This window comes from Mirounga leonina, unplaced genomic scaffold, assembly GCF_011800145.1.
Source record: "Mirounga leonina isolate KUSES-001 unplaced genomic scaffold, KU_Mleo_1.0 Mir_94, whole genome shotgun sequence".
Classification (NCBI taxonomy): Eukaryota; Metazoa; Chordata; class Mammalia; order Carnivora; family Phocidae; genus Mirounga; species Mirounga leonina.
The window spans coordinates 13688601-13702096 of NW_023270855.1; the positions used below are offsets into that span (position 1 = coordinate 13688601).

Here is a 13496-nt window from a genome sequence, read left to right on the forward strand (position 1 = left end):
CAATTATCTTCAACTGCATAAGGTAGTCAGAGCAGGTGATTTTTTGTCTCCATTTAATAGATGAGGAATTTTAGGGCTCAGGGAAGGTTAAATGACTTGCCTAACATTTAATGACAGATCAGGCATTGAATAGCAGGCTTTCAAACTTCCCGGTGTTATATTATGCAGCCGTTCAGCATTGTAAATATCATCTAACCTAACTGCTTAATTTTACAGAGGAAAATGAGTCCCAGAGAGGTGAAATGACTTTCCAAGGGAACAAAGTTCCCAAATAAAGTGGAGAAGAAACTAAAGTACTAAATGTTGTTTTGGGATTCTTGTATTTCTTGTTTTGGGTTTGAGTTTACTAGAACTTAATGATGATAATTCCATTTTCTTCTGATTCTGGGTTATATAAATACTATGGGGCTGTTGTCTTAGTATTTTAAATATTACAGTTTGGGTAATGAATATTTGCCTCATCAGCTAGGTTGTTTAATGGCCCCTGTTCCTGTGTTCTCTGTGTTTAAAATCTCAGATTCATTGTATTGTGGATCTCTTTGGAGGTAATTGGCATTAACTTGCACCAAGGGATACATCCATTGCTTCCCAGGACTGAGCTTTACTTCAGACATTGGCAAATTTCAATTTTGTATACTTTTTTTTGTGTTTGGGTGGTCTGTGTATTTGTTGGTTTTCTGGAAGAAGGAGGAAGAAAGGAATTATTGATTCTAATATCAAATCATTGGGGCATTATCTATTTTTGTAGAAAGATGTACAATGTAATAGAAAAAAATAACATATCTGTTCTTTTTGGGCTTTGTATCAAAACAGCTGCATGTCTCATATTTGTAGTTCTTTAGTTAAAAAGAAATTTCAAAGACAAGGGGGAACAAAGAATACGAAGTATCCTTAGCGTTATTGTTTTTTCCATATGTTGCCTATGATATCAGTCTTGTCTAGGGTGTTTTGGGTAAGTATAAGGAACATGGAAATGATTGAAAGACTAAGAATGAACTTTGTTCATTTAGAAGTGAGTCTGATCAGTGTATGGGTGGAGAAAGATGAGTACTGGTAGCAGCCTTCAACTTCATCTCTATTTTCTAAGCTGCCTCCCAAATTTATATTTTCCACTCAGCAAAACCAAAGTCCTGAGTTTCTCATATCCACCCTCTTTAGAAGGCAATCATTTTGAGTGTACCTTTGTAGAGTCTCACAGAGCATCCAAAGCAGTCTACTTTATCACCTTGCCTTGTTTCTGGAAAAGCTTTAGTTCTTACCACTCAAGCAATTTAAGCATATATTGTTCTAGGTTTCTACATCTGGAAGATTTTTGCTGTGCAGCAGAGGTGAATTATTTCCTCTGAGAAGATGTCATTCCATTGGCTGCTATGACCAGTAAGTGGATGATTGCTCACAGGCGTATCAGAACCATCAGTTGGTCCTTGTTAACTGAGGTTTTCTCTTTGGCAAATTACATTTCATGAAAATACCTGCTTCTGTGTAGCCTCCTCTGTAGTGATTTCTGTTGGACCTGGTGGTTTGAAAAGAGCCTTGCCTTTTATGCCACTTGCATTTTCCTGGACTTCACTGGCAAAGTAATTAGGAGCAAGTAGTAGGGAGTCGTGAATTTGCTGAGGCTCATGGAGGAGGTGCCTCTCTTCCTTTGATTCCTGATTTCCAAAGAAGATAGAGTGGGGAACGGTTACCCAACAAATTCACTATTATTCTCCTAAATTACAGCCATTTAAAAAGTTCCATTTCCTCCATGAAGCCCTTCTCTTTTTGAAATAGCAATATTGTTTTTGTAAAAACTACTCATGCTTTCTATAAAATTTGAAACAAAGTATAAAGTACTAAGAAAATGAAAATCAACCCAAATCCCACCACTCAGAGAAAACAAGTTAACATTATGGTGGACACACCACAAAGTCCATCCCTAACCTTTTTGTTTTTGGAATGCCTGTGTGCCAAAGACGATGTCATACTTGTTTCTGGTTTATATGTTTTATCTCTCCTAGATTATATACTCTCTTTTAATAGAAAGATAAAGATGATGTCTCATATATCTTTGTATAGTAACTAACAAAGCATTGTGTATTTGGTAGGCTTTCAAAGAATACTTTGTAAAATATAGAAGTCAGAATTTAAGTTCTACTTTAAGACCCTAATTTTGGATGGTCTGTACTCTCCTTGGAACAGATTGGAAATGGAAGATAGTGATAGTAGAAGACTGGGGAAATCAGATGAAATCACAAAGCATGTAGATTTTTCTTTGGGTTTTTTTTGGGTGTTTCACTGTCATGCTGGGGTACAGCCTCCAGGTGCCCTGGTGATGAGCCCTGGTCTGCTAATGCATTCTCATAAAGCCTAAATGAAACTCCTTGCTGTGGGTACTAAGCAGTGGCAATCAGCATTTGGGGTTTGATTACTGAACTTTTGGTGCTTTTAGATTCCAGTGATTTTTAGTAATGTGTGTCTTGGCAAAAGGATAGCATATTAGCTCAAATGTCATGTTTAAAGGGTAGGCGTCCTGTCTGAGGTTCCAATTGTGTAGCCGCCAAGAAAGTTTGAATTACAATTTTAATAATAAGGCAGCTTGCAATCTCTTAATCAAAGGTGAGGTGTTAGAACAAAGCCGAGTCCCAGCAGATAGCCCAGGATTTCAGCCTTTTCAGTCTGGGTACATTTATCCACAGGGTGCACTTTGATCCAGCAGAAAGGCCTAGACCCAGGAAACATCTAGGTATTTTCTAAATAATCTTCTTAGCATTCGGCCTCCAAAAGGAACTTTTAAATATATGGACTCCTGCCAGGCAGTGAGCCAGTCTGGTCATTTATCCACTGGACATTTATTACATAGAAAAAGAGTTTAAATAGACATAAATTTTATCATTTAAAATAGACTGACTTAGCCTGTTTCATTTGTCAAAAAGGCCCTCCTTTTCCGTCTTTCATTTTTCTGTAGTGAAATCATACCCATTCTCCCTCTATTCTACCCAAGCATAATGTAATCTCTCTCTTTCTCCTTTGAAGATGAGGTGCCTGGGTGGCTCAGTCATTAAGCGTCTGCCTTCAGCTCAGGTCATGCCCAGGGTCCTGGGATCAAGCCCTGCATCAGGCTCCCTGCTCAGCAGGAAGCCTGCTTCTCCCTCTCCCTCTCCCCCTGCTTATGTTCCCTCTCTTACTGTCTTTCTCTCTCTGTCAAATAAAGAAATAAAACCTTTAAAAAAAGTTTACAAAGATAATATTGCACAGTTAAAATAGGAGCAATTGAGTTGGTTATTAAATAGTATTAGTAATTTTAAAATAGGCATTTTATAGTTTTCTCTCACTTCATATCAGCAATCCTTATGTCAGACCTTCAGATTCTGACAGAGTAAATCTGTTGGAAATTTTAAAATTTAATTTAAATTAATTCTATTAATTTTCATTATTTAAAATTTTTACCTTTTTATTTTAAAATAATTCCAGACATAAAAAATTGCAAAAATAGTGCAAAGAATTCCCATATATCCTTTACCAGGTTCTCTAAATGTTAATATTTTCCCACATTTGCTTTATTATTATCTACCTATATACAGTTTTTCTACTTAGTTGTTCAAACATTGCAGGCATGATCCCTTTCAGGAGAATTGTAGACAAAGACAAAAATGTATTTTTATAGTCATGTGTTGAAAGCTTTTTCTACATGTTCAATAAATAATAATAAAATAACAAAACACTACTAACACTATTAGCACTTAAAATTGATGGAGTAAGTGCTGTATGCCAGGTATGTGCTTATGTATCAGTCAGAATCCCACTAGAAAAACAGAGCCAGTAGGATATTTATATATGCCATGTATAAATATATGCGTGTGTGTATGCATACAAGGAATTGTCTTATGTGACTATGGGTCCAAAATCTGTAGGTCAGGCCATTAGGAAGGTTGGAAACTCTCAAGTGGAAAATGACACTGTAGTTCACAGGTGGGATTTCTTCTTCCTCAGGGAACCCTCAGTTCTGCTTTTCCTCCTTTCAAATGACTCGATCAGGTCCACTCATATTATAACAATCTCTTTTATTTAAAGTCAACTGACTATAAATGTGAACCACCTCTACCAAATACCTTTGCAGCAACATCTAGATTAGTATTTGATTGATTAATTGGGTGTTAGAGGCTAGCCAAGTAGACACAAAAAAACTGACCTTCACATATTATCCAATTTATTACTCAAAGCTCTGTGACAGAGGCATTATTATCTCCATTTTATAACTGAAGAAACTGAGGGTAAGTAATTTGCCCACAGTTACATTAAATAGTAAGTAGCAGAAGTATAATTTGAGCCCATACATTCCGGCTTCAGAACCCTTTCTCTTGACTACTGCAGTATACTCTCTCCCTAAGAACTAAATAACTGGCCATCAGCTTCTTTGCAACACCTAAAAAGAACTCAGATGTATAAAGTAAAGAACCAACAAATTTAATTCAACAATAGACATTAATTAATTTTACTATGTGCTGGGAACTATGCCAGGCAAAAAAAATACAATGACACAAACTTCCTCTCAAGAAGCCCATCTAACTAGAACCAGGTGGTGAAGCATTATTGCCCATGAAGCAGAAAGAACACTGATCTGGGGAAAGCGGTGGTCTGAAGTTTAGGAAGATTGGATTCTGGTCCTTGCTGCTACAAAGTAGCTTCCTACCCTGGCCTGATCAATGAAGGCTACTTTAGGCAAGTAACATAACTTTTTTTTTTTTTAAGATTTTATTTATTTATTTGACAGAGACAGTGAGCGAGGGAACACAAGCAGGGGGAGTATGAGAGGGAGAAGCAGACTTCCCGAGGAGCAGGGAGCCCGATGCGGGGCTCGATCCCAGGACACTGGGATCATGACCTGAGCTGAAGGCAGATGCTTAATGACTGAGCCACCCAGGCGCCCCAACATAACTCTTTTTTGAACTTCAATTTCTTTATGTGCAAAATAAGAGGAAACAAAGAAGTTGATAACTGAGCCATCATTCCAACAGGCTTGAACTCACCATTATCAAAATATGTGCAGTCTTTAGACTAAGCACTTGATGTGTATTACCTCACTGAATCCTCACAACTCTTATGAGGTAGTCATCATCATTCCCATTTTACAGATGAGCCAACTGAGGTAAGACAATTTAATAACTTGCTAAAGGTCACCAGCTAGAAAGTGGAAGAATCTGGATTTGAACCTAGATAATATGGCTTTGAGTTCAAATTCTTAACATCTGTGTTATACTTCTCTGAAATACACTGGGGAAGGTCTTAGCAAAATTTGAATATGTGACCCCTGGTTTACAAAGCCACTGCTTTAATAATCCTTGAGGATAGACAGCTTTTAAAATATGCATACAAAATCATCAAGTACAAACGTGTGTTTTATGATATTTGTGTTTATTCCTATTATAAATATAATGTATATTATGTATGTGTGTGCTTAGTCTTAAATCTATATTTTTTTCCTTTTCACACAATTGTTTCGGGTGCTTAATTAGAATTTAATGCCTATTGGAAAATTAATAAAAATCTGGACTTTGTCCAGTGTTTTAGATTCTACCTTGAGATTTTTTTTTTAAAGGTTTTATTTATTTATTTGACACAGAGAGACACAGCCAGAGAGGGAACACAAGCAGGGGGAGTGGGAGAAGGAGAAGCAGGCTTCCTGTGGAGCAGGGAGCCGGATGCGGGGCTTGATCCCAGGACCCTGGGATCATGACCTGAACCGAAGGCAGACGCTTAATGACTGAGCCACCCAGGTGCCCCTGCCTTGAGATTTTGAAGCAGAGCTTCCACTTGTGCTGGACTCAATTAAAAAAAAAAAAAGTTGGTTAAAGTGTTATCACAGCTCCATTTATTTGTCAATTACATCTCAATAAAAAATGTTTTTAAAAGTATAATCATAGGTCTAGGAAGTCTGAATTTGGAGAAAGATAAACTGGAAAATGCACCTCAACACTGCCTTGGCCAAGACTCAAGAGGAAGTGAAAAGCTGCTGATGTGACCATTGTGGGTCATAGCCTAATAGACTCTTTGAGGTCTGCTGAAAAAATAATTGTGTGATCTTTTGGTGTCAAGCTGTGGCATTCAGTCCTAAAATTTTGAATTTTGAGAATAAAGCAGATGGAACATGTATTTTGTGAAAGGAATACCCCAGTGGTTAGTTTACACTGAACCTGTCAAAACTGGAAGGAAAGAGGGGCGCCTGGATGGTTCAGTCGGTTAAACGTCTGCTTTTGGCTCAGGTCATGATCCTGGGGTCCCAGGATTCCCCCGCATCTGGCTCCCTGCTCAGCAGGGAGTCTGCTTCTCCCTCTCCTTCTGCCCCTCTCCCTTGCTCATGCTTTCTCCCTCTCTCTCTCAAATAAATAAATAAAAATCTTAAAAAAAAAACTGGAAGGAAAGAATTGCTGTTTGTGACATCCACTGAAGTGTGGGTAAAAGTGGTCCTCACCCCCTGGAAACACGGGACTCTCTGGGAGTGACTGCTCTGTGGAGATCAACTGGATTCTAATTCCTTTATTTTATGAATGAGGAAACTGAAATGTAGAGAGCAGTAACACACAGGTTTGCATGCAGGTCATGAGCAGAGTCAGGGCCACAATAGGGTGTTCCTTGAGGGCCTTCCTTCAATTTTGAGGGAGACAATAAATGTGATTTAGGGAATGTCCCCAAATTTCCACAGCTTCAGTTTCTCCATCTGTATGTTTAAAGAGATGGGACTAGGTCAGAAATGTTGTATGCATAAACTATTGGGACTTCATCAAGATAAAAACCTTCTGAATAGAGAAGGAAACAGTCAACAAAATTAAAAGGCAACCTATGGAATGGCAAAAGATATTTGCAAATGACATATCTGATAAAGGGTTAATATCCAAAATATATGAAGAACTTATCAAACTCAACACCCAAAAAACAAATAATCCAGTTAAAAAATGGGCAGAAGACATGAATAGACATTTTTCCAAAGAAGACATCCAGATGGTTAAAAGACACATGAAAAGATGCTCCACATCACTCATCAGGGAAATACAAATCAAAACTACAATGAGATATCACCTCACACCTGTCAGAATGGTTAAAATTAACAACCCGGGAAATAACAGGTGTTGGTGGGTGGGAATGCAAACTGGTGCAGCCACTCTGGAAAATCCTATTGAGGTTCCTCAAAAAGTAAAAAATAGAACTACCCTAAACCCAGCAATTGCACTACTAGGTATTTATCCAAAAGATACAAAAATACTAATTCTAAAGGATACATGCACCCCAATGTTTATAGCAGCATTATCAACAATAACGAAATTATGGAAAGAGCCTAAATGCCCATAGACTGATGAATGGATAAAGAAGATGTGATATATATAGAGATACATGCACACACACAATGGAATATTACTCAGCTGTCAAAAACAATGAAATCTTGCCATTTACAACGCCATGATGGAGCTAGAGTGTATTATATGCTAAGCAAAATAAGTCAGTCAGAGAAAGACAAATACCATATGATTTCACTCATATGTGGAATTTAAGAAACAAAACAGATGAAAATAGTGGGGAGAAAAAGAGAGAGGCAAACCAGAAAACAGACTCTCAACTATAGAGAACAAACTGAGGGTTAATTGGAGGGGAGGAGGGTGGTGGGATGGGTTAAATGGGTGATTATTAAGGAGGGCACTTGTGTGATAAGCACTGGGTGTACTATGTAAGTGATGAATCACTAAATTCTACACCTGAACTAATATTACTCAGTAATGTTAACTGGAATTTAAATAAAAACTTGAAAAAAAAAAAAAAGAAAGAATTGCTAAATGCATGGAACTATTTCTATCTCTGTCTCCTTCAGGACTCATACCAGGCACCACAAATAGCTTATGGCCAGTACATAATAATATGCCAAGTACTTAGGGTATGCTAGATGTTCCAGTAAATACGTTACATATATTATTCCATTAAACTCTCACACCTTACCTATGAGATAGTTTTATTATCCTCATTTTATAAATAAGAGAACTGATGGTTAGAGAGATTTAGTAACTTGGTCAATGGTGCACCATCAGGGAACAGTGAAGCAAGACTTCAATCCTTGGAAATCTAACCCCAGAGCCCGCATTCTTGAGTACTACATCATATTGCCAGAATAGCATGTTGGTTTCTGCTTCTTCCTCCCTTTACCTATTACTAATTAGACACATACTCTGTCCTAATGTCCTCAAAATCCTTCTCATCTGATTGCTCCATGCATCAACCACCATTTGATCAGATCAGAGTGGGCATTTAAGATAAACTTTTTTTATTATCCCTGAATTAGACAATCTCTAAGGACTCTTGGTTTTAGATTCCCATAAGTAATTTTAAGGATTGAAGGAAGGCATTATATAATAATATTTACCCAAACTGGAATATAGGGTATTTTGGCTGGCTGAGCTGGTGTCCCAGATGTTTATGTTTTTTGGGCTGAGATTGAACTGCTGTGGTTAGAGTGGGAAGGACTGAAAAGGGTGAAATTGCTCATCAGACACTTTTTGAGGTAGCTCAAGTAGAACTGCTCTAGAGTCCAGATGACAAAGAATGTCACCTGGGAGGAGGCCATTCCCTTTCTGACTGTAAGAAATCCATGCCACCAAGGGCATCCACATGCAATGTCTTTGGTGAAACATTGCCATGTTTGTGATAGACACCTGCAGAGACTCCTTTAGGAAACTAGTAGTACAAACTCTAGATCCACACTGCCTGGGTTAAACTGCTGGCTCTGCTATTGATTAGCTGATGGCTGGGGGCTAGTTTTTTAATTCTTCTGTGGACTTGTTTCCTCACATATAGAAATGGGATAAGCACGGTACCTAAGTCATGGGTTGTTGTGTGGATTGAGTTGATATACACAAATCACTTAAGACAGTGTCTGGGGTACACAATAATCACCAAAAAAATATTTATCAGTTTATTGTGTTATACATATTTTAAAGGTTTCAAAAAGCTCTAAATTGTGGATCATTTCTGTAACTAATGAAACAAGAACCTCATTACCTCATTCATCAAGCTGACTTTTGTTATGTTGTTTAACACTTGGAGATGGAGTGGTAGGTTAACAGGGAGTTGATAGTTTACAGATAGGTTAGTAAGCTTGACCTATTCATTGCCCTGGTACACACTACCCAGTGTTTTCTTTGCCTAGAATGCCACCCACCTTCTATCTGTGTGGTTTGGTTTTGGGGGAATGTCCATAAATTTAACTTATGTGCGTGCTTAGATTGCCCCTTGGATCACCACTTTGAGAAGGATTCTGGTGTCATATTTGGGCTCAGTGGGAAACAGTGCTATATGCAGTCAGTAATGTCTGCCATAAGTGTAGGAAAGGGGGAAGCTGTATGCTTGCCATCAGGATTGGCTACATAATTTGTGAGAACCAGTGCAAAATGAAAATGTAGGCACCCTTGTCCAAAAGCAGGAAAAAAGGATCATTACATATATGAAAATATAAAGCTTTTTCCTTTCCTCCATGGTCTCTATGTCTTGATTTGTCATGGTATTTTTATTTACTATTTAATATTGTTCTAAATTTTGATATTTGAATTAGTTGCATTAATTTTACCATTCATCTTATATTGTTCAATGCCAGTTTTAAATACAAATATAAAGGCATTTAACTTGTATGCAAAATCACCAAAATTACTCAATTTGTTTTTCATAGCTTGTACATATATATTCTTATCAGAGCAGTGAAAATGTTTCACAGAACTAATTCCACTATTATTGTTTCACTTCTTGGTATGCAAACATTCTATCAAATCTCTCTACCTTAGGCTACTGATGTAAGAAAGGACTGAAAGAAAAGAAACTATGGTTAACCCTATCTCTCCCTTTTCTTCTGTGTCCTCATTGGCTAATACAGGGAAGTAACTAAATAAGGAAGGTTATGATAGGGTTCATTGGTCATTCATGTTTCTTAGGACACTCCTCTTCTCTTTCTGTGTTCAAAGCAAGTTCTGGGTCAAATGAAAATTGTGGCCTCTTGGGGCTGTTCACTTACTGTAGTCATATCATACTTACCTTGTACTCACTTTGAGTCTTACTGAACTCCCACACGTTGTGGCTCTACTGGAATTCTGTACTCATAGGGTATTGTGTGCATAATATGAAAATGGAGTGGCAAGAAATGGAGGTAGACACTTATATTTCATATTACGTCTATTTCTTCTACTCATGTACATTCTCCATTGTCCCAGCACATTCCACATAAAAAACACAAGTTCAAAGATAAAATTACTAAGGATTTCAAGTCAGCATTAAAACAAGTATGGGGCCCTTCTGATCACAGGACTCTGTGTGACTGCACAGGTCGCATGTCTATAAAACTGACCCTGCTTGCATTTGTGGTCAGATACTATCTTTTCCTTACAGGATCCTAAGATCCAGCTCCTTCTTAGAAGACTTTCTTGGTTATGATAGCCCAAATTGATCACTGCTGCTGGATCGCTACCCTGGATTTCTGTAGATCTCACCTTTATTTGCCTGTTACATGCTATAAACTGCCTTTTGTGCACTCGCATGCGAGTAGGGAATGGGCAGAGGGAGAGAGTCTTCAAGCAGGCTTCCCACCGAATGCAGAGCCCGACTCAATCTATGATCCGTGAGATCACGACCTGAGTTGAAACCAAGAGTTGGATGCTTAACTGGCTGAGCCACCCAGGCATCACTTGTCTTGATTTGACTTATATTTTGTTATAAGAATTAAATGCTATAAGTTTTCTAAGAGTACGGAATGCCTGTCACATGACAAATTTTAGTCATTCTTATTACTATTATTGTTATTATCCATTTTATTCCCAAGAGTGCCATTCTGCTCATTTTCAAGATGAGGACTGTGAGGGACATTGAGAGGACACAGCCAGCCAGTTGAAGACCTTTTTATCTTTAGAATGGTATAATCCAGTATGGATTAACCACGTGCAGCTATTGAATACTTGAAATGTGGCTGGTCTGAACTCACATGTGCTATCAGTATGAAATGCACACTAGATTTTGAAGACTTGGTTTGAAATAAAGAGTATAAAAATACCATGAATATTTTTATATTGATTACATGTTGAAATAACATTTTGGACATATTGGGTTAAATAAAGTACGTTATTAAAATTAATTTCATCTGTGTTCTTTTGCTTTTTAATATATGACTATTAGAAAGTTTAAAATTACTAATGTTGCTCCATTATATTCCTATAATATAGGAACTGTGGGGACTGACAATTGGAGGTGAAGCCATCTTTAAGTACATATTCCACTGAGTGAGCTAATAAAGCTCTTTAAATTCCTTGCTCATCATGATCTTTCAGATTTAATTTTAATGACCACAGGAGGGAATTTTAGATTTTACTTATCAATGTAAAAAAAAATTAAAGCTGGTAATTGGTTTGCTTCTCAGATGAACCTAATTCTCCTTGACAGGAATCTGAGAGGCTTTCTGTTCCTCCATGTGGTGTTAATGGCCTAAAGCAGAGTACAAGCTTTAGAATGGAAGATATGAATCTCAGCTTCCTTGTTTAGCTGTGTGACTTCAGGCAAACTATTTAGCCTTTTGTGTCTCAGTTTCTTTATCTGAAAAAAGGGACAATAATATCTACCGAGTGGGATATATGCCTTCTGGATATAGTCTTTATCATTTTCTAGCTTGTTCTGTATTCTGGGAGGATGACCTATGAACTGTGTCAATGGCCATCCTTGCCCACTGGTTTCAGGTTCAGTTTGGACAGTGGGGGTGGGTACTCTATGGGCATCAGAATTCTGGGAGAGAAGTATGTGGATAAACTTCTCTGGAATGAACACAGATATTTGTATTCCATGTTAAGGCAGAGAGCATCCTCTGTGAATGAGGCTCTAGGTAACCAGGTGGGCAAGATACCCATTCTGTGAATGCCCCAGTACTCGCTCAGTGGGATCTTGTACAAATGGCTAAAGGGCAAGGAGAGGTTATTATCCATGAGCTCAACAACATAGACTTCCTCTCAAAAAAACTTGGTGTCCAACCTGCCCACAACAGAGGCTAATGCTAAACTCCTAGCTACATGTGACCACTTTCTAAAGGGAACAGATGGCCACTTGGTGACAGATTCATTACATTGGACCTCTTACTTCATGGAGGGGACTTTGATTTCTCTTCAAAGGATAAAGACATATTTCATGTGTATATATGTGTTCCCTGCTCTCTGCTCTTCTGCCATCACAGTAGTATCCCAATATCACTTCTGACCCAGGGTCACATTTCCAACAAAAAATGTGCCATAGTCAGCTCACATCTATGGAATTCATTGATTTTATCATGTTCCACATCACCTAGAAGCAGCTATGCCTTAAAACCAATGGATACAGTGTCATCCTTTGTAGCTTGAATGCTGAGGTCTGGAAACTAAGAAAAAAATTATGATTCTTTTTAAAGATGGTAAAGAATACTTTATTTAAGAGAGAATACTACAGGGTGCCTGGGTGGCTCAGTTGGTTAAGCACCTGGCTTTGGTTCAGGTCATGATCCCAGGGCCCTGGGACTGATCCCAGCATCAGGCTCCCTGCTCCGAGGGGAACCTGCTTCTCCCTCTCCTTCTGCCACTCCTCTTGCTCGGGCATTCTCTCTCTCTCTCAAATAAATAAATATAATCTTTAAAAAGAGACAGAGAGAGACTACTACAATGGGGTTTTATAGTAGGAGAGAGAAATTAGAATACAATAAGGAAAAGTGGGAATTTATAGCCAAGGAGCAGGGTGAGGGGCAGTGGATAGAAAATTACTAAGAGGAAACATCAGGGGAAAGGGGATTCTGGCTAACCCAACCTAAGAAAATACTTACTTAAGGCAGGCTAGGGACATTAGACATCACATGGGGGATGGTTATGAAGATGAGGATCCTGATCAGATATTGAGGATGGGGGATTATGGCTAAACTGATTTAGCAGGGTTCTTGCTAAAATTGGACAATGCAGAGAGCAACATGAAAGCTCAAATGTCAGGGCCTTGTTGAGAAGAGCACCCAAACGAGTGTGACTAAAGTTTGGCCAGGGAGACCCTCTTGGTCAGAACCAAGGATGAAGGTGGGAGTGGTCTGTTTTACAAATACACCCAATTCAAATACACCCAATAACCCATGGGAAGAACGAAGAGCTTTTCCTCCTCCTCCTCCTATTTTAGAGAGAGAGTGGGGTGGGGGAGGGCAGAAGGAAAGAGAGTCCTAAGCAGACTCCGTGCTGAGGGCAGAGCAGGACGTGGGGCTTGATCTCACAACCCTGAGATCACAACCTGAGCTGAAACCAAGAGTTGGATGCTCAACCAACTGTGCTACCCAGGTGTCCCCATGGGAAGAACTTCTGCTTCATGTCCCAGAGATCCTAATGCTCAAAGAAAGAATGCATCCAAATGGGATACAGTCATGGTTCCAGTGAATTGGAAGCTGAAACTGCTCCTGGACATTATGTGCTCCTCATGTTGCTGGACCATAAGATAGAAGAGTTCACCAT

At 38.5% G+C, this 13496-nt stretch overlaps 1 long non-coding RNA gene across 1 annotated transcript in view; it reads left to right on the forward strand.

Annotated features, from left to right (window-relative positions):
* Positions 1-1299: 1299 nt before the first annotated feature.
* The window catches only part of LOC118005141, a 181044-nt gene continuing 168847 nt past the window's right edge, over positions 1300-13496 (forward strand). The window contains exon 1 of the long non-coding RNA XR_004677774.1: positions 1300-1377. This is a non-coding gene — a long non-coding RNA (uncharacterized LOC118005141). The remainder of the gene's footprint in view (positions 1378-13496) is intronic.